The sequence below is a fragment of the Schistocerca cancellata genome, chromosome 4 (genome assembly GCF_023864275.1).
Source record: "Schistocerca cancellata isolate TAMUIC-IGC-003103 chromosome 4, iqSchCanc2.1, whole genome shotgun sequence".
Taxonomy (NCBI): domain Eukaryota; kingdom Metazoa; phylum Arthropoda; class Insecta; order Orthoptera; family Acrididae; genus Schistocerca; species Schistocerca cancellata.
The window spans coordinates 257735234-257760073 of NC_064629.1; positions in this window are offsets into that span (position 1 = coordinate 257735234).

The following is a 24840-nucleotide window of genomic DNA, read 5'->3' on the forward strand; positions in this document are numbered from 1 at the left end:
TCTTGTTCTTTCCATTTAATGAGTTAGTGATGGCTATTGAAGAGGATGATATCTGCGTTATGGTAGGAAAACCATTCGAATATTGTGACAGGGTGTACTAGAAGGACTGGTCAGTAATCAGGGATATGACATAAAGAATCATTCCAAGGAAAAAATTCTAATAAACTTGGTTTCTAAAATACATACCTTAAGAACTTTGGGCACATCTTCATAATCTATATGTAAAATAATTATCTTCTACTGCCAGCTCTTTGCTTTCCATATTTTACGAGGAGGCAGTATGGACCAAAACAAGAAAAAATTGTCTGTTAAACATGGGCGCTAAAATACATCCCTTGAAAATGAAAAATGGGTCACAAAAGAGAAAAACTGCCTGAGAGATGCCGAAATTCTCTATCTAAGACGATCATGTAGAATCTTGACAAGCCTATGTAAGAAATACAATGATGAGGGAAATTCCCCAGACTTAAAAATGCAATACAGATAGACCAGAAGAATGGCTACTCGACCGGAATGGACTTACAGTGTGGATGACAATAGTTTATTTTAGGCGTTTCTGGTGCAAAGAACATGTTTTTCAAAATGCTCAGATTTAAAACCAGGTTTAGAGTTATGGTGTTTCCACGATTTAAAAATTTAACTGGGGCTGTGAACATCATTTTAAGGAAATTAACAAAAATAATAAAATTTGATTCACAAAAGACTAAATTTAGAAAGTAGAATAATTCTATAAAAATCTGGAGGAGTAATTTTACATTTATCATGTAAGAGTAAAAAACTTTTGCAAAATTCTGGCTTATGAAATATTCTAAGATTTTTTTTCCTTCTGTTAATTTAGTATACTCTTCTGTACAACCATTAATATAAGTGTTACGTTCACTTACTACATTATCAAGACTATCATTCATGTTTATTTTGTTTTGCTTATATTTATATAGAAAAAGTTTCGATTTTCAAAAATGAAAACTTTTTTAAAAATATTTACCAAACGTTTTAATTTTTTCAGATTTTATCTTCCATATCTTTATGAATATATACCAAAGAGAAATCTAAAAATTAAAAAAATCCTTCTATTATTATTTAGATTTTTTATTCATTTATGTAATCAAAAAGAATTTAGTTAAAATTCTAAGTGGTGGATCATAAGTTAAATTCATTTTACCATACATAATTATATATGAAACTATATAATTTGCTATAATTTCATAATAAAATGCACATAATTTCAATGTTGTTTATTGAGTGCTTAAAACATCAATTTTTCTAGACGTATATATTGCATAGATGGGATAATTTTCAATAAAATTGAATGGCTTTACATTCACATCATTATTTAATTGTTTTATTTGTTTAAAAGCATCATAAGCTGTTACAAAATTATCCAGCAGATAAAGATTCCATAATTCTTGATGGAAAACTTCATTTACTCCATTCTTTACAGAGATATTTTACAGTTTAAGATGACTATATCTTCAATAGATTATTTTCTTGTTTAGTTTGGTAAAGAACGAAAATAATCTATGGCATATCAAATTATACACAATTATGATAATTATTAATATCTAGTTCAAAATTTCTTTTCCCATTTAATCCTGCAAATTCAGTTGTTTGTACTTCAAAGAAAGAATGTAGAATATTTTGTTTTTTCAGTCTTCCTAGTTACAGTTCAAGTAAATTTTGTGGTTCATAGTGAACAACAGGGCCAGTCACTGTGGCCAAGTGGTTTTAGCCATTTCAGTCTGGAACTGCGAAGCTGCTATGGTCGCAGGTTCGAATCCTGCCTTGGGCATGGATGTGTGTGATGTCCTTAGGTTAGTTAGGTTTAAGTAGTTCTAAGTCTAGGGGACTGATGACCTCAGATTTTAGGTCCCATAGTGCTTACACCAATTTGTATCATTTTGGAACAAAGCAACATGAATATCCATAACTTTTACAGTAATTATATCTTCTATTGGAAGTGAACTATTATCATTATTATTAGTCCATTGAAGAATAGAATGTTCTTGATCCTTCGTTGAACTCCAAGTGAGAATTACTTTTAAATATTCTTCGGAAATTATATCTTTAAAACACTCCACCAAATAATTCTAACGGATGAAGTACTTCATTTTACTTCATTTTAATTTTATCACTGTTATGAATATGTTCTCCAATAGTTAATTCATTTGATAGAACTGAAGCAAGACGAATAAGAGTTGATGAAGGAATTAATTGATGTTATATTCTAGACAAAATATGGTTTTCTTTTTTAACTGTAATAACAACAAATAATTTTAACACATAGCTATCATTTAGTTTAATATTGGATTTACCACTGTATACTCAGAAATCCATTCGGTCTACGTGAATAACATCAGATGTCATGTAAAGTTGTGTACAGCTACAATAAGTCCATCCATCACCAACATTAATATGAATTTCTGATTATTTGTGAGGAAGATTGATATTATTTTTGTTTTCTCAATAACAGAAAATGAGTGCAATTGAAAACAATCGATTTTGTTCAAGATTTACTAACAAAAAATAAATAAATTCATTTTTAAAATTACTGATATACCAGCACCATTGAAATCAATCAAATTATCATCAGTGATAGCAATTATAAAATTCTGAACAATACCAAAAATTGGGATATTTATAGTATGATTTGGTTCATAATTTATTGGTCCTCCAAATTCAGCAATTGGTTTAAATGAAGAAATCATGCTAGAGTCTTTATGAAAATGAACATTATGTTTAACAAACACTCCAACAGCCAACTTAACATTAATATTTATTAATTCAAATGGAATAACTTTATAAATATTATTCGCAATTGCTTTTACAGTACATAAATAATTTCATTATTAAATCCTAAATTTTAACAAATTCACTGCTCTTTATCTACAGATAATTTGATATGACTTTCAACAACAACCCTATTTAAAGTATGTGTATATTAGATTTTTCGGATTGAAAAACATTTTCTGAATTTCTCAAACTGTGTTGACCAACAAGAATTTCTGTGGTTTCTTCATTAGTATATAACTCATTATTTTTTTTAATAATAGTTGGAGATAACAAAGTTGAATAAAAACAAACTAGTGAAACATTTTTATAAGTTTTTTATGGGAACAGTTAATCTTTGATTAAGAATGGATGATTTATCGCTCAGTTGCAGTTATATGCTCCTTTATATTTTAATAATTAAGAGAATAAATGGCAGATTGGGAACCAAAAATAAGAATTCCTGAAAAGAATTAGAAAATAAACACCCTATGCTTTTACCAACTCTAAATCATGTTCAATAATAGGACCAAGCAGTTGTGGAAAAACGATATTAATGATTGATAATTATATTCTGGCGCTTGGGTGGCTAAATTGGAAAAATCTTATCATTTGTTCGTTTATTCTAAAATTAGATCAACCAAAATATCAAGGAATTATAAAAAGATGTGAAAAATTGGAGGTAAGATTAATGTAAGACTTACAACTTTTATAGATAGTAATGATGAAATTATTCCATTAGATGAATGTAAAACTAATTTGGTTGTTGTTTCTGACAATTTAATTTTTGAAAATTATGAACAAGTTCAAGAATATTTTACTAGGGATAGATATAAAGGAATAAATAATATCTACTTCTTTCGACTGTATTAAAAAATAAGTTAGAGATAATCTAATTTTTAAAAATGTTTTCAGACAAGTAGGTACAACTTTAAATCGTATTTATCATGAATTGGTTGGTGTTACAATTTGTCTATTTTAAAGAAATGTGCAGTAAATTTTTGAATAAATATGACTTTGGTTTTATGACAATATATACACAAATAAAAACTTATAATGGTACATACAGAGTAATATTAAAAATATTTTAAGCATTAAATATTACATGTATATGTTATACATAAATGTTGAACATAAAAACATTGAGTGTAACCATTGAACAAAAAAGGTTGACCATAAAAACGTTGAAAAGAATTGACGAATGTAATATAAGAAAAATTATTGTATGTTATCCTTAATAAATGTTTCTCAAATATGACACAAAAGCTGTTGAAAAGGCAAAACGAAATAGAAAAGTAACAGAACAGTTAAAAAAGAATAAAAATTGGGGAAAACACCAAAGTAACGAATATGAGAAATTTAAAAAAGAAGATCAGCCAGTTACAGATGCAATTGTACAAGTTAAACAAGTTATTGAAGGTTTAGGTAATATATTGAAAGCCATTGCAGATAACAGAGAAGTAGAGAAACAAATGGTTCCTTTTAATTAACATTAATTAGAAGTATTTAATGATATTCCAACAGGCAAACAATAAAATAGTAATAAAACGGATTATACATTAACTGAATGAGAAATAAATAACTTCTTAGAGAATTGTGAAGAAGAAATAAAATTAAAACAAGAAGATAAATCACTGAACATTAAAAAAATAAACATAAGTGAAAGAATGTTAGGTATACTAATAAGTGAAGATAAAGTTTTTGGATGAAGACCTGTTGGTCACTGTAAGTATGATAGTAATTTACTATTTAAATTATATTATAATAGATTAAAATTCAGTAAAAAGAATATGAGAATACAGTTAATTAAAGACTCTTAACCAAACAACAAATTTCTTTGTATGATATAGATAAACTTTGTGATGTTTATTAATTAATTGATAGGTTCACAGTAAATATGGAGAAGAATTAGCTTCAAATAAAAATTATCAGAATGAAAATGTTGGAAAAACAAAAATCTTTACTAATAAATTTAGTGATTTTAGAATAAACAATCCAAAAGGAATTCCATATTTTATTAGAATTTTGAATTATTTACTACATTAATTTTAGGGGAGTGAATATGGAAAAGGCTAAGTTAATGATGCAGTTAATAATTTACCATTTGAAATGCATCTACCTGGTAATAATTGGTGTGACCCTGGGACTAAAGTAATTTGAAGATTACCATGTGAAGATAAAGGACTCAATTCATTAGATGTGGCACATCATATTTTTATAGGGATAATAAAGTTTTCGGAAAAATAAATGAAGCTGATTGAAAACTTCAATTAACTGTGACAGACGGAATGTATGCTCCAGATGCTTCAATGAGCGAATAATCAGTTGCAACAGCAGTTAGAGGAATAATGTATGGAAGAAGAAAATTTGGTGTGGATTAAATTTTGATGAAAATGGATGCAGATTGAAGGAGAAGATTTATTAATTTTTAATTTACATAAATGAATAACTTTAATATTGATTATACTAAACTTCCAAATGGTGAAATTTGAACTAAAATCTATTAGATTTAAATTAAATAATTGAATCATAAATAGTATTGAACATTTTTAACTGATACACAAAAAAGAAAAAGAGATAAAGAAACCATGAAACATTGCTTATTACATGCGGTTTCCCATTGTGAAAAAATTATTGAATATTTAGTGAACAAGAAAAATTACTATTGGCAACTTCACAATTTTTATTTGGTGCTACTTCAGCAGCTACATCTACTGAAAATGCAGTTATAAACAAGGAAAAAAGATAAAGAATTAGAACAAAGAGACATAATCAGATAATGGGAAACAAAGGAAAGGGATTATAAAAATTAAAAAAATCAAGGAAATAGTTATGAAATATAATAATGCTTTATCTATTTGTCACATAGAAAAATTAGTTAAACAATTAAAAGTTAAATATTTTCATGTTGTCATTGTGGTTGATGAATCATCTGATTAACCAAAAATTAGGAATGTGGAATAGTAAATTTAGATACATCTGATCATGTAGGTACTCATTGGATATGATTGGAAATAAAATACATGCTAAACTCGATTACAATTTAGAAAAAATAAAAGATTTTCAAACATCAGAGCCAAAAAGTAAATCAGAACTAACTTCAAAAATATTAAATAAAAAAATCAACAGAATACAATCGCCAATAGATCCAAGAATTAATAAAAAACAGAAGTATCACTAGAGTTGTAAGAATCAAAAATATTCAATCATCAGCAGACCCAGATATGGGAAATTTAATCAAACAATTTCACAAATAATTTTCTAATATTTTTATTTAGTAAAAGTCATATTGAACCACCTTAATAAGACCAGTGTAACTAATTACTTTGTGGCAGTTATCGACTGCAGTAGTCGACCGCCTCATCTTGGAGAACAAACTTCTTTGAAAACTGTTGATCACATTGTGTTCCGAACTCTGAATTTGAGCAGATGTGTTTGTTCTGACATGATCAAAATAAAGTTAATTCATTATAAACGAGCGAATACATAATATTGGATTTAATATTACTGTATGTAACATCTCGATCCCCATTACAAAGAAGGAAACAGAAAAAGCTCTTCCAGATTATGTCTCAGAAACAGATTTATCTCCATATTCAAACAATTTAGGTATACTTAAGAATGAAGTGATGATTAACAATTTCAATGAATCGTATTTTGTTATTAACCAATTGTTGATTTATGTAAAATTATAAACAAACAATTAACAGATAATGATTATGATCTTTCAGTGAGTGTGTCTGACAAACTTTACCAAATAACTACTGACTACCAATCAATAAACATAATGTGCATATATAATTTTCTAACTATAAGATTGAATGATTATGGTAAGACTCTTCTAGTTGATATAAAGCTAATTATATTGCATACGATAATTTAGTTATTTTTATTTTATATAAATCAGGGGCAGGCAGGAATTCTGCACATGTGCGGTGCACATGCACGTGTGCAGTTAACAGGTGTTCTGCATGCACACAGGGGCAAGCTGGCCACCCGCTTCTCACCCCTCCCCACCATACCGTCTCTCCGCTTCTTCCTCTGTAATGCGTTTTGTTTCCTGGCCTGCTTTATTAAATGAAGGAATAAGGTTAGTAGGAGTGCTTGACAGAAATCACAGAGTACCTATTACCTATGATACGTTTTATTTAATTACCACAGTCGAGTTTACAATACGTTTAATGTCTGGAGCAAAATTTCTACATACGGACAAACGCAAACAGTTACATAAATTTTCATTACTGATGTTTGCTCTTAACCGAGACTTATTAATTTTCATAACAGAAAAAAAATCTCTCACAAAAGTATGTCAAGCCCAACATTGACTATCTTCATGGCTTCACGATGGAGACGAGGAAACTCTTGCTGTGGAAAGTCATGATAAAAATCTATTACACGTCTTGCCATAAGGAACTTGTCTCTCAGACGAGAATTACACTGTAGATCTATTAATTCCATTTGCAAACTGAGATGAATATCATCTACAGAAACCAGATGCTCTCTAGAACTATTCAAAACCTTGGGATAAGTAAGATATATCCCCAAATCGCTTGAGAAATTCCTCTTTTATTGCACTAAGAACGGCAACATACTGAAATTTATCATAATGGCGTTCAATATTAAACTTCCGCTCACCAGCGAGAATACTGTCACATATTATACATTTCCAATTTTCACGTTTTTCCACAGAGAACAAATGGTTCTCCCATTCCTTTTTAAAAGATAGCAAATCTCCAATTCTCCGTTTCCTTAATTCACTCTGCATTTTCCGGTTATTGAAATACAACGTTCACTACGTAGTGGACACTTCGCTTCAACGTCCACAGCTTAGCCCGGCACTACACTGCCGCAACCTGCAGGCTGTTGGGACTGTCCCGTTCGACAATTGCACGCGAGCAGCACACGTGCAGCGCAATGTGATGATGAGCCGTGTGCAACGTTTGCCCGCCCCTGATATAAATGGAGAATCATAGTAAAATCTACTGTTTGATATATAAAAAGTTTACTGAAACACATAATCCTCAACAAGTAACAACTCAAAATGGGAAACAAAGAATGAAGGTCTTTATTCAATTTGTAAAACAAAAAAAATTTTTTTGTTATACATTATAGGTAATGGATTAAGTATTTGTGAAGAAATTGTCAATAAATTGCATAAATAAAAGAGAAAACATTTATAAGATGGAATGTAATTTAATTTCTAATACATGAGATACGGTGAGATGATTTAGTTGATATGGATTCTGCCAAATTAAAATGCATTTATAAAATAAATTAAAGATGTAAAAATTCGTTAACGGTTATAGAAGTTCCTTCAAAATTTTGCTTGGGTTATTCCAGTTAAAGACAAAACAGATTAAAAATACATATGCTTCTTTAGCCAAAATACTCAAGTGGAGAAAATTATAAAAATTTACAGAGAGGTAATTGTAAAGAATTTTACAATAAAGAATGTCAAGAATTAATGATTTAATTTGATATTAATGATGAGTCATCACTTTCAGAAATATAAGCATCTGCTGTCGAAAGATGTAATAGAACATGAAAAGAAAAAGTAGAGAAAATTTTTTGTCTTCAATTTAATTATAAATGCCCGGGATTATTTAAAAATCTAGTTGATGAATACAACAACACAGAACGTTTGACTTTAATATGAAATAAAACGATGTACACAAAGGAAATTAAATATTTCTATCGTACACTATTTATGTATCAACTGTGTTGGCTATTATGCTAAATACATGGTTGCTGATAAATATGAAATAGTAAATTGTCAAAATTTTTATAATAGGATATACAACATATTGATTAACAGAACTATTGGAAACTGATGGCGAAAACAAAGGAAATGAAATATTTATATTGTAAACTATTTATGTAACAAGTGTCCTGGCTACTAATGCGAAATGTATAGTTGCTGATAAATATGAAATAGTAAAATTAAGAAATTTTTCTAAAAGGATATACAGCATATTGGTCAAAGGAAAAATTTGAAACTGATGGCATTGTTTATTGTAATCCAATCACAACTAAATTGAAAAATACTTAATGAAAAAATAAAATAAAATAATTATGTACAAGAACTACTGAAAACAAATTTTCTGGTTGTTTATCTTCTTGAAAAAGTTTTAAATAAGTAAGGGAATAATGTGATTGTTAAATATTTAGGTTTTGATAATTCTCACAATAGATCTGTAAATAAAAGTATGTAATTTTTTGAAGTGTTAATAGAAAGTTTTATATGAAAATAGAGTTGAAACGTCCCCTTAGAAAAATTTATGAATGACTGTGCTGATAAACCCCTTACATTATTTGATTTTCAAACAGCTGAGCAAAACTGAACGTACTCAGACAAATTCTCTCTTTACTTATTCTCATCATCACTAAACTGACACACAATATTTTTAGCACAATGCAATCTGACTCTCAATAATCCCTACAAAAGAATGGCCCTGACTAACAATAACCTATACCTTTTATGAATCACTTACCTCACAAAAATCTTCGTTACTCGAACTACTGCAATACACCAAGCGCCAATAATGCCAGCTAAATAAAGGATTCTAACTACTGAAGGCACTAACTACTGATAGGGATAGTTCGGAAATGAGCGATTTTGATAGAGAACAAACAATGTATTTACCTTAATAGTGTTCAAAAGTCATAATTTTTATATACATATATACACACACACACACACACACACACACACACACACACACACACACACACACACACACACAAACACACACACACACACACACACACACACACACACACACACATATATATATATATATATATATATATATATATATATATATATATATCAGTTCATGTCATCCAGTCTCACAAATTTACTCTCTCATGGACACACAACCAGATCATCCACTCTCAAGACTCCTCCATATCTCTCCCCACATCCACCACAGAGGGCGGGTCATCTTCAACTACGCAACGCTACGCGCTGTTAACAAGCAACTGCCCAACACTACAATAGCAAACAACAATGCAAACCAGCCACAGACTGCACACAGGACAGCCAGTGATTTTCGTACAGACTGCTACGTGATGTTACCAACATACTTACAGAGTTAGTTATTGAAAATGTGAACATGTTTGTTATTGAATACAATATTCATTATGTGTATTGTTTTATTAAGGAAAATACAGTATTTTCTGACACTCAGATAAAGGTTAACAATAATTATTTATTTTTGCAATTATCTGAAAATGTTAAAATTAAACTGATGAAATCAACTGATTTTAATGAATTTCTTTTATTAGATACATATAAGAATCGTTATAAATTTTATTTAAAAATTAATTATTAAAAAGTGTATGGAAAATTTGTTTTATATTCTAAGAAACGCTTGCTAGATCAGTTATACCATTATACAATATTTCTCTGGAATGATTACTCAAAGTACTGAAGTAATTGCATTAGCTAATAAATCTTAAAGTTTCTTTCGTTTGTTTGTATAAATTTTCTGAATTTGGTATGTAAATAATTTTTAAAAGTTCTTTACAATGGTGATGTGTATTCATCAAAATACGTATTTGTTTTTCTAGACTTATAATTTGTTTTTGAATAACATAATAATCACAATTAAAATTATTTTTGTGTAATCTAAAATAACAAAAGTAGGTCTCATATTCTCATCAATTAATTGAAGAACAACATGTGATAATATACAAGTTGTCAGTTTATTTCTTTTGCATAAAATTTCTGCAGTTGACAATATATATAATAATAAGCCTTTAGTACATTTTGATGATGTATTTCTTTAATTTCTTTACCTTCTTCTTTTAACATTTCAACAATTTTTTTGCTTTCTCTTTACCAGCATGTGTGACAGGTTCTTTGTCATCACTGTCAGAATATTTAACATAATAATTGAATGACAATGGTAAAAGTTTTTGATAATTATTAGTATCACCTTTTCCAGGATTTGGTTGACAAGTGTTAACATCTCTTTAAAACACATGCGAAATCTATATAAATTACGAAAGGTTTTCATAATGAATTATTATAATTTTTAAATTAATTTTTTGAGGTTCTACAGGTATATCTATTTTGATATCTTTATGTTTTTTTCAAACTTTTTCATGATGGTCTAATGTTTCTCGAGAGTGAAAATATCTTAAATATCTATCACAAGGATATATATTTGACTTCTGTTTGGTTCTTTGTGATTTAATTAATGAATTTGAATCTTTTACCTAACAACAATGAGAAATATCTTCTACTCGAATTAAAAGGTACTACAGAGGAAATACAATAAACATTAATTGAAATATTTCACATCTTTCCAAAGTTTGGAATACCTTTTATGTGAATACGAAAATTAATTTTCTCCTTTTCAAAAATTTCATCTAATATTTTACATCATTTTTATATTTACTAAGTCCTTCTGCTTCTACACAATATGAAGCTGATTTTATTGGAAAGAGAAAACACATCTAGTCCATCTTCTTTACATTAATTACAGCTTTTTCATTCTTAACGTCTTTTGGCAAATCGATATAAGACTAATGGAAAATTGGGTTGTGTCTATTAACAACTGATTCTGAATTATTTATATAAGACCAATGAGACTTTTCTTTGCATTTCTTCTATTTAAGTTAATATTTTTATGCTGATTTTTGATAATATTGTTCTAAATTTATTGTTGTTTAAAAATCCATTATTGACCTTAAAATTAAATTCTTTGATTGCATCATGTCTGTTAAAATTACAATATAATTTTATGTTAGATTTCATCACTCCTCATTGTGGTAAAATATTCTTAAATTTAGTGATTAATTCTTCTTCAGTTTGATTAAAAAATTCTTGTGGATCATTTATTTTATCTACATTTTAATTTCGTAAGTTGTTATTCGCGATTTAAGAGCAGAAGCATTCGTATCAGATTCACTAAAGTGATTTAAAACAAATCATCATCATCATCTAAAAAATTATAACCTAAAAATATTTCAATTTTTTGTTTTTTTGTTATTATTAATATCATCCAAGATCTAGCGAAAGATCAATTAATTGTTGTATTTTAAATTTAGAATAGCTTTAAAAAATTAATTTTTTAGAGATCTGATGAAGTTGTCTTAAGATCTCTTTTCCAATTCGTTATTATCATAATTAACATTGTTTTCAGATTTTTTGATAATAGCAATTAATTATTGTTTAATACATTTAGAACAATTTTTAAAATTTTTTGTCTTACAGATTTGATGAAGATCTTTTAAAGAGCTGCAGAGTGTCCACGCGGTATAAGGTGTCATGTCACAGACTGCGTGGCCCCTTCTGCCAGAGGTTCGAGTCATCCTTCAGGTGTAGGTGTGTGTGTTGTCCTTACAATAAGTTAGTTTAAGTAGTGTGTAAGATTTTTCTCCATTTGATTATCATTATTATTAATACTGTCATGAGGATTTAGAATAAGATCGATTATATATCTTTATTAAGTTTTTGTATAAGTATTTAAATTTCTTGTCATACAAATTGATCCAAGTTCTTTTAAATTTCAGTTGTCTCTTCTTTATTTCTTTCATATTAAAATCATCAATAAATTCCTGTAGATCTTGTATAGTTATATTGGAATACCTTTTTCTTTATAACAATTTTCTGTAGCAGAATAAATTAATGCACATTTTTCTTAAAGTAGTTTTCAAAGTTTTGAAACAGTTTGAGCTGGAGTACTTTTTGTTATGCTTTTATTAATGCAGAAATTTTTTTTAAAAATTAAAACATTTACAGTTGAAATGTACTTTGAGTTTTTGAATTAAATTTCAGTCTGTGATATACATAGGAGTGGTTTGACAGAGCTTATTTATAAAGAGAAAAATTTTAATTTTTAAATAAATGAAAAATTTGTTCATGGATATAGAGAATATAATCTTATAAACTTATTGATAAAAAATTATTAGATTTCCATTTTTTTATTAACTGAGTATTTCGTTCACGATTATTGATAAATTTTGAAATGGGGGAAACAGGAAAACTAAAATCTTCGTTTTAAAACTGGTAATTCTAAATAAGGTTTGCTCTTTATGCCAGAAACCAGATAAATATAGTACTGAAGACACATGAGAGATGGCCGAAGAAGATTTTGGTGTACCACATTCAGGGAAAAGGAAGAGTAAGACTGAGGGTTGCTTGTGGTAAAAGAGGTGTGAAGAAGAGCAATAAGCACGGGAAGATAAAAACTGGTAGTGGCACAATTAGGGATGCAGCTAGCTGTAGGAGCGCCACAGAAGAACGAGAGAGAGAGAGACAGAGAGAGAGAGAGAGAGAGAGAGAGAGAGATACCTGTCAACACATTTTAATTACATTTTCTCTTAATTTGTTGCAGGTTTGCCATGAGTAATCACAAAATAATCGTTGCATTGTGGTCAGACATTGTGACCGACCTGCATCCTTGTTATAGTCCTTCTTATTCCAGCTCTCACCGATGCACTTACTGGAAAACACGAACATCGAGGCAGGGGCTATAACACAAGAAGTGATTCTGAAATGACATAACCTGAGGATCTGAAGTGGCAATCGTCATACACTGTTGGTGAACATAAAGCTGTGATTGAAGAATTCCTTGCTCTTTCTGAGTTTTTAAGCAACTGTTCTTTGTACTTCATTTCTTAAATTTGTTTAATTTTTATATAATCTTTGTATAAATCATGTAATTCTTTTGGATGTTGTAGATAATAAAATACATTTATTATCATATGGTATTTTCAGATCTTTTTCAGAATTAAAACATCTGTTTTCTAACCAACTGAAATCATTAAATCGTAAAAATTGAGACATTTCCCAACCATATAACTTGTTCATATCTAAATATACAACCTAACTTGATTGATTTACTGTCTCAAAAGTTTTCATTTATTTATTATTTGATTTAGCATATATTTTAATACTTTGAGAAATCCGACCTCAAATTGCTTTTCCAAGAAATAAAATCATATCATAACCATTTATTAAATCTAAATCAATTTTTGTCATTTTTAACATAACATCACCTTGTATTGAAATAAAGATTTTGCAGTAACTGACTTATAGTTATATCTTAATTATTATTCTGTATCAAAATAGCCCAGGGGGAATACAGAATTTCTCTATCCCTTGGGTATGTTGGCATAGTTGTAACGTATTTGTATATAAATTGTGTCTTATCATTGAGATAATAAATTTTATCATTTGTAGATGAATTTATTTGTGTGTACCAAACATGTTTGGCATATTCATGCTAGGCATCTTCAGTGGTATTCATTTTATGTTATAATCTATTGTGCACTGTACTACAGTATGCATTATGTGCTGAGAAATGTTTAAATGAAGTATATCAGTTGCAAGAAACCTATACTATGTGCATTTAGTATACACAGAACAACAAATGAATGCATGATTAGGTTGCAAAAGGATTACTACTGAAAATGCCTAGCATGAACTGATGAAACATACTTGGTTCATACAAGTAAATTCAGTTGCAAAAGAAGGAATTTCCTTTATCTGTGTCATAAAGGATAATTAACATAGAAACAGACAAGAAATTTTTACAGGGATTAACATTATTATTCGTGCATAATTTCTTGCAAATCCAGCTTTCAGTTTTAAGTGGTAGTTTCCTCCTAAGTAGTAAAGGAAGACTAGCACCATCAGCAGTAACAGTCGCTTAAGTTGTAAGTATTACAAGGATAAGTAGCGAACTCAAAAACTAAAAACTATGCCAACCAACCCCACTGTATCCGAATGATTTTGTAGAGCACAAGTTAGGGATCTGCAGTCAGGTTTTCACAGAAAAACCTCTCTCAGCTAGCTCACCTGACATCTTCATCTCAAATAAAATTTTTGAATATTTGTCATAAAAACTTCTTTCATTAATTTTCTTGCCTTCAAAACTTCACTTACCTCAGAGTTTTAGAAGTTACAAAGATGGTATTTGCAACAACTCGCCATGATGTGCATCGTGCCACATGACTTAAAAATGACATTTTAAAAATTTCTGACAGATTAACACTACATGCCAGATTGAGGTTCGAACTCGAGACCTTTGCATTTTATGGGCAAGTGCTCTACCGATTTTTTTTTGATTTTTTACTTTCATTATTCGTTTGCCGCGGCATCCCTAAATACGATTTGCATTTCTACAGAATTCGAGCTATGTAATTTACTAATGTCACATCTAATGGCCCCTTCATGACTGTAGTGCATCACATTGCGTACATGTGTCCCCTGGCTGCTGCAGTTTCCTTGTGGATCCGGAAACATGGGTGAATTCCACTTACTCATTGCTAGCTTCTTCACCACAACCACAACAGTCGGGCTAGTATAGGATTTGTACACAGGGCCTCATACACCCAAAGCAGAAATAGCACCTCTTTTTTTTTTGTGAAGAGACTAGTGCAGAGTCAAAACTAGCGCCATAGATCGCTTTTTTAAACTTTTAATATTGTTTTCGCCTTACACCACTTTTTACCAAACAACTCTTCTTTAAATGAAACTTCCTTGTATGTATTCATTGAACAAAAGGAACACAATTTAAAGAGAAACAACTTTCTTCTTCTTGAATAATTTAGTTCCTCTTGTGAAGGACCATTTTCCTATTCCGAAACTGAAATACTTCAACTGTGTATCTGTAAAACAAATTGCGTCCTTTTTTTTTTAGAAAAAATGCATGCAGAAAGCTGGCTGAAGCCAAAGATAAATTCTGCCGAAATTTTTAGAAAGGTACAGACCATGTTCAGAAAGGATAGATTGCATGCAACCGGTGGTGGAGTGTTCGTCGCTGTTAGTAGTAGTTTATCCTGTAGTGAAGTAGAAGTGGATAGTTCCTGTGAATTATTATGGGTGGAGGTTACACTCAACAACCGAGCTACGTTAATAATTGGCTCCTTTTACCGACCTCCCGACTCAGCAGCATTAGTGGCAGAACAACTGAGAGAAAATTTGGAATACATTTCACATAAATTTTCTCAGCATGTTATAGTCTTAGGTGGAGATTTCAATTTACCAGATATAGACTGGGACACTCAGATGTTTAGGACGGGTGGTAGGGACAGAGCATCGAGTTACATTATACTGAGTGCACTATCCGAAAATTACCTCGATCAATTAAACAGAGAGCTGACTCGTGGAGATAACATCTTGGACCTACTGATAACAAACAGACCCGAACTTTTCGACTCTGTATGTGCAGAGCAGGGAATCAGTGATCATAAGGCCGTTGCAGCATTCCTGAATATGGAAGTTAATAGGAATATAAAAAAATGGAGGAAGGTTTATCTGTTTAGCAAGAGTAATAGAAGGCAAATTTCAGACTACCTAACAGATCAAAACGAAAATTTCTGTTCCGACACTGACAATGTTGAGTGTTTATGGAAAAAGTTCAAGGCAAACGCAAAATGCATTTCAGTCAGGTACGTGCCGAGTAAAACTGTGAGGGACGGGAAAAACCCACCGTGGTATAACAACAAAGTTAGGAAACTACTGCGAAAGCAAAGAGAGCTTCACTCCAAGTTTAAACGCAGCCAAAACCTCTCAGACAAACAGAAGCTAAACGTTGTCAAAGTTAGCGTAAGGAGGGCTATGCGTGAAGCGTTCAGAGAATTCGAAAGTAAAATTCTATGTACCGACTTGACAGAAAATCCTAGGAAGTTCTGGTCTTACGTTAAATCAGTAAGTGGCTCGAAACAGCATGTCCAGACACTCCGGGATGACGATGGCTTTGAAACAGAGGATGACAAGCGTAAAGCTGAAATACTAAACACCTTTTTCCAAAGCTGTTTCACAGAGGAAGACCGCACTGCAGTTCCTTCTCTAAATCCTCGCACAAACGAAAAAATGGCTGACATCGAAATAAGTATCCAAGGAATAGAAAAGCAACTGGAATCACTCAACAGAGGAAAGTCCACTGGACCTGACGGGATACCAATTCGATTCTACACAGAGTACGCGAAAGAACTTGCCCCCCTTCTAACAGCCGTGTACCGCAAATCTCTAGAGGAACGGAAGGTTCCAAATGATTGGAAAAGAGCACAGGTAGTCCCAGTCTTCAAAAAGGGTCGTCGAGTAGATGCGCAAAACTATAGACCTATATCTCTGACATCGATCTGTTGTAGAATTTTAGAACATGTTTTTTGCTCGAGTATCATGTCGTTTTTGGAAACCCAGAATCTACTATGTAGGAATCAACATGGATTCCGGAAACAGCGATCGGGTGAGACCCAACTCGCTTTATTTGTTCATGAGACCCAGAAAATATTATATACAGGCTCCCAGGTAGATGCTATTTTTCTTTACTTCCGGAAGGCGTTCGATACAGTTCCGCTCTGTCGCCTGATAAACAAAGTAAGAGCCTACGGAATATCAGACCAGTTGTGTGGCTGGATTGAAGAGTTTTTAGCAAACAGAACACAGCATGTTGTTATCAATGGAGAGACGTCTACAGACGTTAAAGTAACCTCTGGCATGCCACAGGGGAGTGTTATGGGACCATTGCTTTTCACAATATATATAAATGACCTAGTAGATAGTGTCGGAAGTTCCATGGGGTTTTTCGCGGATGATGCTGTAGTTTACAGAGAAGTTGCAGCATTAGAAAATTGTAGCGAAATGCAGGAAGATCTGCAGCGGATAGGCACTTGGTGCAGGGAGAGGCAACTGACCCTTATTATAGACAAATGTAATGTATTGCGAATACATAGAAAGAAGGATCCTTTATTGTATGATTATATGATAGCGGAACAAAGACTGGTAGCAGTTACTTCTGTAAAATATCTGGGAGTATGCGTGCGGAACGATTTGAAGTGGAATGATCATATAAAATTAATTGTTGGTAAGGCGGGTGCTAGGTTGAGATTCATTGGGAGAGTCCATAGAAAATGTAGTTCATCAACAAAGGAGGTGGCTTACAAAACACTCGTTCGACCTATACTTGAGTATTGTTCATCAGTGTGGGATCCGTACCAGATATGGTTGACGGAGGAGATAGAAAAGATCCAAAGAAGAGCGGCGCGTTTCGTCACAGGGTTATTTGGTAACCGTGACAGCGTTACGGAGATGTTTAACAAACTCAAGTGGCAGACTCTGCAAGAGAGGCGCTCTGCATCGCGGTGTAATTTGCTCGCCAGGTTTCGAGAGGGTGCGTTTCTGGATGAGGTATCAAATATATTGCTTCCCCCTACTTATACCTCCCGAGGAGATCACGAATGTAAAATTAGAGAGATTAGAGCGCGCACGGAGGCTTTCAGACAGTCGTTCTTCCCGCGAACCATACGCGACTGGAACAGGAAAGGGAGGTAATGACAGTGGCACGTAAAGTGCCCTCCGCCACACACCGTTGGGTGGCTTGCGGAGTATAAATGTAGATATAGATGTCAATGTCTTTACAGTCCATTGATAACTAGTCTGTATTCTTACGTATAACGTTATCCTTTTCTTTTCTTTACGAAAACTACGTCCAACATAATTCCAAAGAAGTTTTTGTAGTTCCCAAATTGTTTAGATTTCCAGTACACCGTCTCTACATAAATCTGAAAATCAACTTTATTGTCAGGTTCCGTCCTACTGATTACATATATCACATAATGACTGTTGAGCCACCTCACACTACCATTTCTCCTATCCGGAATATATGTCTCGTCCAGTCAAAAGAGAATATTGATTGTACAATCCTGTCCATTACTTCTTGTGGTGAGTCATACCTATTTTCTGATTGATTTCCAATTTTGCAGCTGTCCACTGAATGTTAATCTGTGTGGGAGCGTGTCAACGAGACCACATTTAATATAATTACACTCCTGGAAATTGAAATAAGAACACCGTGAATTCATTGTCCCAGGAAGGGGAAACTTTATTGACACACTCCTGGGGTCAGATACATCACATGATCACACTGACAAAACCACAGGCACATAGACACAGGCAACAGAGCATGCACAATGTCGGCACTAGGACAGTGTATATCCACCTTTCGCAGCAATGCAGGCTGCTATTCTCCCATGGAGACGATCGTAAAGATGCTGGATGTAGTCCTGTGGAACGGCTTGCCATGCCATTTCCACCTGGCGCCTCAGTTGGACCAGCGTTCGTGCTGGACGTGCAGACCGCGTGAGACGACGCTTCATCCAGTCCCAAACATGCTCAATGGCGGACAGATCCGGAGATCTTGCTGGCCAGGGTAGTTGACTTACACCTTCTAGAGCACGTTGGGTGGCACGGGATACATGCGGACGTGCATTGTCCTGTTGGAACAGCAAGTTCCCTTGCCGGTCTAGGAATGGTAGAACGATGGGTTCGATGACGGTTTGGATGTACCGTGCACTATTCAGTGTCCCCTCGACGATCACCAGTGGTGTACGGCCAGTGTAGGAGAACGCTCCCCACACCATGGTGGCGGGTGTTGGCCCTGTGTGCCTTGGTCGTATGCAGTCCTGATTGTGGCGCTCACCTGCACGGCGCCAAACACGCATACGACCACCATTGGCACCAAGGCAGAAGCGACTCTCATCGCTGAAGACGACACGTCTCCATTCGTCCCTCCATTCACGCCTGTCGCGACACCACTGGAGGCGGGCTGCACGATGTTGGGGCGTGAGTGGAAGACGGCCTAACGGTGTGCGGGACCGTAGCCCAGCTTCATGGAGACGGTTGCGAATGGTCCTCGCCGATACCCCAGGAGCAACAGTGTCCCTAATTTGCTGGGAAGTGGCGGTGCGGTCCCCTACGGCACTGCGTAGGATCCTACGGTCTTGGCGTGCATCCGTGCGTCGCTGCGGTCCGGTCCCAGGTCGACGGGCACGTGCACCTTCCGCCGACCACTGGCGACAACATCGATGTACTGTGGAGACCTCACGCCCCACGTGTTGAGCAATACGGCGGTACGTCCACCCGGCCTCCCGCATGTCCACTATACGCCCTCGCTCAAAGTCCGTCAACTGCACATACGGTTCACGTCCACGCTGTCGCGGCATGCTACCAGTGTTAAAGACTGCGATGGAGCTCCGTATGCCACGGCAAACTGGCTGACACTGACGGCGGCGGTGCACAAATGCTGCGCAGCTAGCGCCATTCGACGGCCAACACCGCGGTTCCTGGTGTGTCCGCTGTGCCGTGCGTGTGATCATTGCTTGTACAGCCCTCTCGCAGTGTCCGGAGCAAGTATGGTGGGTCTGACACACCGGTGTCAATGTGTTCTTTTTTCCATTTCCAGGAGTGTATATATATATCACATATACCTACACGATGGAGTTTCTCATCGGTTGCTACCACATCGTGTACGACCTTGTACGACGTGGATCTTACCTCAGTTGGATGGATGTTGAGGTTGATATTTGTCCATACAATTCTCCACAGTACCTTGGGATGCTATGTTTCGATTTTGTGGGGGGCATCAAATTTTTCCAACTTTGTTAGTAGTTCACGTGCTGTGATGTGGATCTTGTGCACTATACCTGCAACCAAGTAGCTAATATCTAGATAAAATTCCTTTACGTGCGTTAGCTTACTATTTAAATTCTCTACATTACTAGGTAGTCCCATATTTTCTGGCCGGACTACTGAGGACAGTTTTAATCTTATGTTACTGCGATCTTTGTTTATTTTGAACAGGGTTCTTTTGATATGCTGGAGCTTGTCTAACAGTGTCCATGAGTTCTGAGCCTCCTGTTCTCCTTGATTTTATTAAAGAGGCCAGTCTCACTTTAAAAAATATTTCCTTCCCATACCTATCCGTTAACAAGCTTCATGATCCCTTTTGTCTGTAGTTTAGGTGATGGGAAAATCTGTTCTATATAATAAGCTTCTGATATGACATAGGTGTTGATGTGCTTAATTCTTTTATTTAATTCGTGGAGTGCCAGCCGTGTTTTCACAAGGCACCTTGTATTCTGTTTGCTTTTTCCCACCAATTGTTTGCGGCCACTTTCATGGGAACGCTGTTATTGCTGTACTGATTCCTAACGTCTTCTGAGTGCTTACAACTTGAGCCCATTGTATGTTTAATGGTTCAAACTCTCGAAGGTTAAATGTCTCACTCATTTGTACGTTTACCTTCACTCCTGGGGCCTTACTGTGATTATGTATTTCTGCCTCCAGAATGTCAGTTTCACCATCGTGCCTTAGCATAACACCTACGTCACCTTGGTAAGCTAATGCGGTTGGGGATTCCCCAGAAAGTATTACACCTGTGAATTTCTCGTTGAGCTGTCTCAGTAAAGGCTCCAGTGAAAGAATATACAAAAGCATTGATAACGGGCTCCCTTGTAGAAAGCCTCTTCGAACGTGAATAACTCTAATGGGCTGTCCATTGATGATGACTTTTACCGTTATTCCAGGTAGAGAACGCGAACTGCACATTCATGAAATCCAATGTGTTGCAGTATGAGCTCCATGTACCGGTGGCTGACATGGTCGAATGCTTTGTAGAAATCAATGAAAAACAGTGCACATTTCATACTTATGACGACAGCAGTAGCTACCAAATCTCTGTATTCTTAGGTGATAGACATTATTGCTCTGCCAGGAAAACAGGCTTGATGATCTTTTATTACTGTTCGGAGTAAGGGGGGGGGGGGTATTCTCTTTTTCAACTGCTCTTGCGGATATCTACATCTACATCCATACTCCAGAAGCCACCTGACGGTGTGTGGCGGAGGGTACCCTGAGTACCTCTATCGGTTCTCCCTTCTATTCCAGTCTCGTATTGTTCGTGGAAAGAAGGATTGTCGGTATGCTTCTGTGTGGGCTCTAATCTCTGTGATTTTATCACCATGGTCTCTTCGCGAGATATACATCGAAGGGAGCAATATACTGCTTGACTCTTCGGTGAACTTATGTTCTCGAAACTTTAACAAAAGCCCGTACCGAGCTACTGAGCGTCTCTCCTGCAGAGTATTCCACTGGAGTTTATCTATCATCTCCGTAACGCTTTCGCGATTACTAAATGATCCTGTAACGAAGCGCTCTGCTCTCCGTTGGATCTTCTCTATCTCTTCTATCAACCCTATCTGGTACGGATCCCACACTGCTGAGCAGTATTCAAGAAGTGGGCGAATAAGCGCACTGTAACCTACTTCCTTTGTTTTCGGATTGCATTTCCTTAGGATTCTTCCAATGAATCTCAGTCTGGCATCTGCTTTACCTACGATCAACTTTATATGATCATTCCATTTTAAGTCACTCCTAATGCGTACTCCCAGATAATTTATGGAATTAACTGCTTCCAGTTGCTGACCTGCTATTTTGTAGCTAAATGATAAGGGATCTATCTTTCTATGTATTCGCAGCACATTACACTTGTCCACATTGAGATTCAATTGCCATTCCCTGCACCATGCGTCAATTCGTTGCAGATCCTCCTGCATTTCAGTACAATTTTCCATTGTTACAACCTCTCGATACACCACAGCATCATCTGCAAAAAGCCTCAGTTAACTTCCGATACCATCCACCAGGTCATTTATGTATATTGTGGATAGCAACGGTTCTATGACCCTACCCTGCGGCACACCTGAAATCACTCTTACTTCGGAAGACTTCTCTCCATTGAGAATGACATGCTGCGTTCTGTTATCTAGGAACTCCTCAATCCAATCACACAATGGGTCTCATAGTCCATACGCTCTTACTTTGTTCATTAAACGACTGTGTGGAACTGTATCGAACGCCTTTCGGAAGTCAATAAACACGGCATCTACTTGTGTCTATGGTCCTCTGAGTCTCGTAGACGAATAGCGCGAGCTGGGTTTCACACGACCGTCTTTTTCTAAACCCATGCTGATTCCTACAGAGTAGATTTCTAGTCTCCAGAAAAGTCATTATACTCGAACATAATACGTGTTCCAAAATTCTACAACTGAGCGACGTTAGAGATATAGGTCTATAGTTCTGCACATCTGTTCGACGTCCCTTCTTGAAAACGGGGATGACCTGTGCCCTTTTCTAATCCTTTGGAACGCTACGCTCTTCTAGAGACCTACGGTACACCGCTGCAAGAAGGGGGGCAAGTTCCTTCGCATACTCTGTGTAAAATCGAACTGGTATCCCATCAGGTCCAACGGCCTTTCATCTTTTGAGCGATTTTAATTGTTTCTCTATCCCTCTGTCGTCTATTTCGATGTTTACCATTTTGTCATCTGTGTGACAATCTAGAGAAGGAACTACAGTGCAGTCTTCCTCTGTGAAACAGCTTTGGAAAAAGACATTTAGTATTTCGGCCTTTAGTCTATCATCCTCTGTTTCAGTACCATTTTGGTCACAGAGTGTCTGGACATCTTGTTTTGATCCACCTACCGCTTTGACATAAGACCAAAATTTCTTAGGATTTTCGGTCAAGTCAGTACATAGAACTTTACTTTCGTATTCATTGAACGCCTCTCGCATAGCCCTCCTCACACTTCATTTCGCTTCGCGTAATTTTTGTTTGTCTGCAAGGCTTTGGCTATGTTTATGTTTGCTGTGAAGTTCCCTTTGCTTCCGCAGCAGTTTTCTAACTCGGTTGTTGTACCACGGTGGCTCTTTTCCATCTCTTACGATCTTGCTTGGCACATACTCATTTAACGCATATTATACGATGGTTTTGAACTTTGCCCACTGATCCTCACCACTATCTGTACTTGAGACAAAACTTTTGTGTTGAGCCGTCAGGTACTCTGTAATCTGCTTTTTGTCACTTTTGCTAAACAGAAAAATCTTGCTACCTTTTTTAATATTTCTATTTACGGCCGAAATCATCGATGGCGTAACCACTTTATGATCGCTGATTCCCTGTTCTGCGTTAACTGTTTCAAATAGTTCGGGTCTGTTTGTCACCAGAAGGTCTAATATGTTATCGCCACGAGTGGGTTCTCTGTTTAACTGCTCAAGGTAGTTTTCAGATAAAGCACTTAAAAAAATTTCACTGGATTCTTTGTCCCTGCCACCCGTTATGAACGTTTGAGTCTCCCAGTCGATATCCGGCAAATTAAAATCTCCACCCAGAACTATAACATGATGGTGAAATCTACTCGAAATATTTTCCAAATTATCCTTCAGGTGCTCAGCCACAACAGCTGCTGAGCCAGGGGGCCTATAGAGACATCCAATTACCATGTCTGGATACCTTACAGAGGGTCCTAAGACTCCTCATCTAGAACATGACCGTCTCGACATCAGCATGCGTCAAGAGCGACCTGAAAAACTTGTCAATGCACGGCAACCTGCAGTCCATTGCCACTCCCAGTTAGTAGAAGAGAAGCCACAGAGAGACGGTGCTGGCGAGCCCCGGCAGACGGAAAACTTGCCCCAAGGAAACTGGGCTGATGATTGTGAAGGAGACCCACCGACCGTCGCAACAGACGGACACGGGGAGAGGGGGGGGGGGGGGTTCGCCCATATAAAGTTAAACTTATAACCAACGATGGCGGGCAGGATAGGGTCACGTAACGTTCCAGTACAACAGCAGACGGCGTAAGCTGCCATGGCCGATATACTTGCGACGGATCGAAGATAACCATATCGGTTTGTGGACTGCTGGTTGCCGTGCATTGTCAAGTTTTTCAGGTCGCTCTTGACGTATGCTGATGTCGAGGCGGTGGTGTTCTGGATGAAGAGTCTTAGGACCCTCTGTAAGGTATTCGTCTTCCTCGGTCGTTTCTTGAGCGTCGCCCTGCATACGAACTAAGGAGTCGTCCGACGGGGTTAGACGTCGTTTCTTACAGAACATTACACTCAACTTTACACCGCAATGGATACCGATATGGCGACCTTTAACGAAGTTACACATATGATTTTCGGCACCATTGAACTAGAGGCGGAATCACAACTGATGGAGGAGATTACAGAGGAAGAAGTGTTGGTGGCCATTGGTAGGGGAGCGGTGAACAAATCACCAGGACCAGATGGCCTCCCTCAGGAATTCTACAGGAGCTTTAGTTATGTGATAGCAGCACCACGATGGACTACTATCTGCCGCGAATTAATATCTCTTGACGTGCCCTTACCGCCGGCTTTCGTGGAGGGGCTGACTATCCTGATATACAAACCCTAGAGTGGTACACGGAAACGGGACTACCGACCACTGACGCTCCTTAACTGCGACTTTAAGA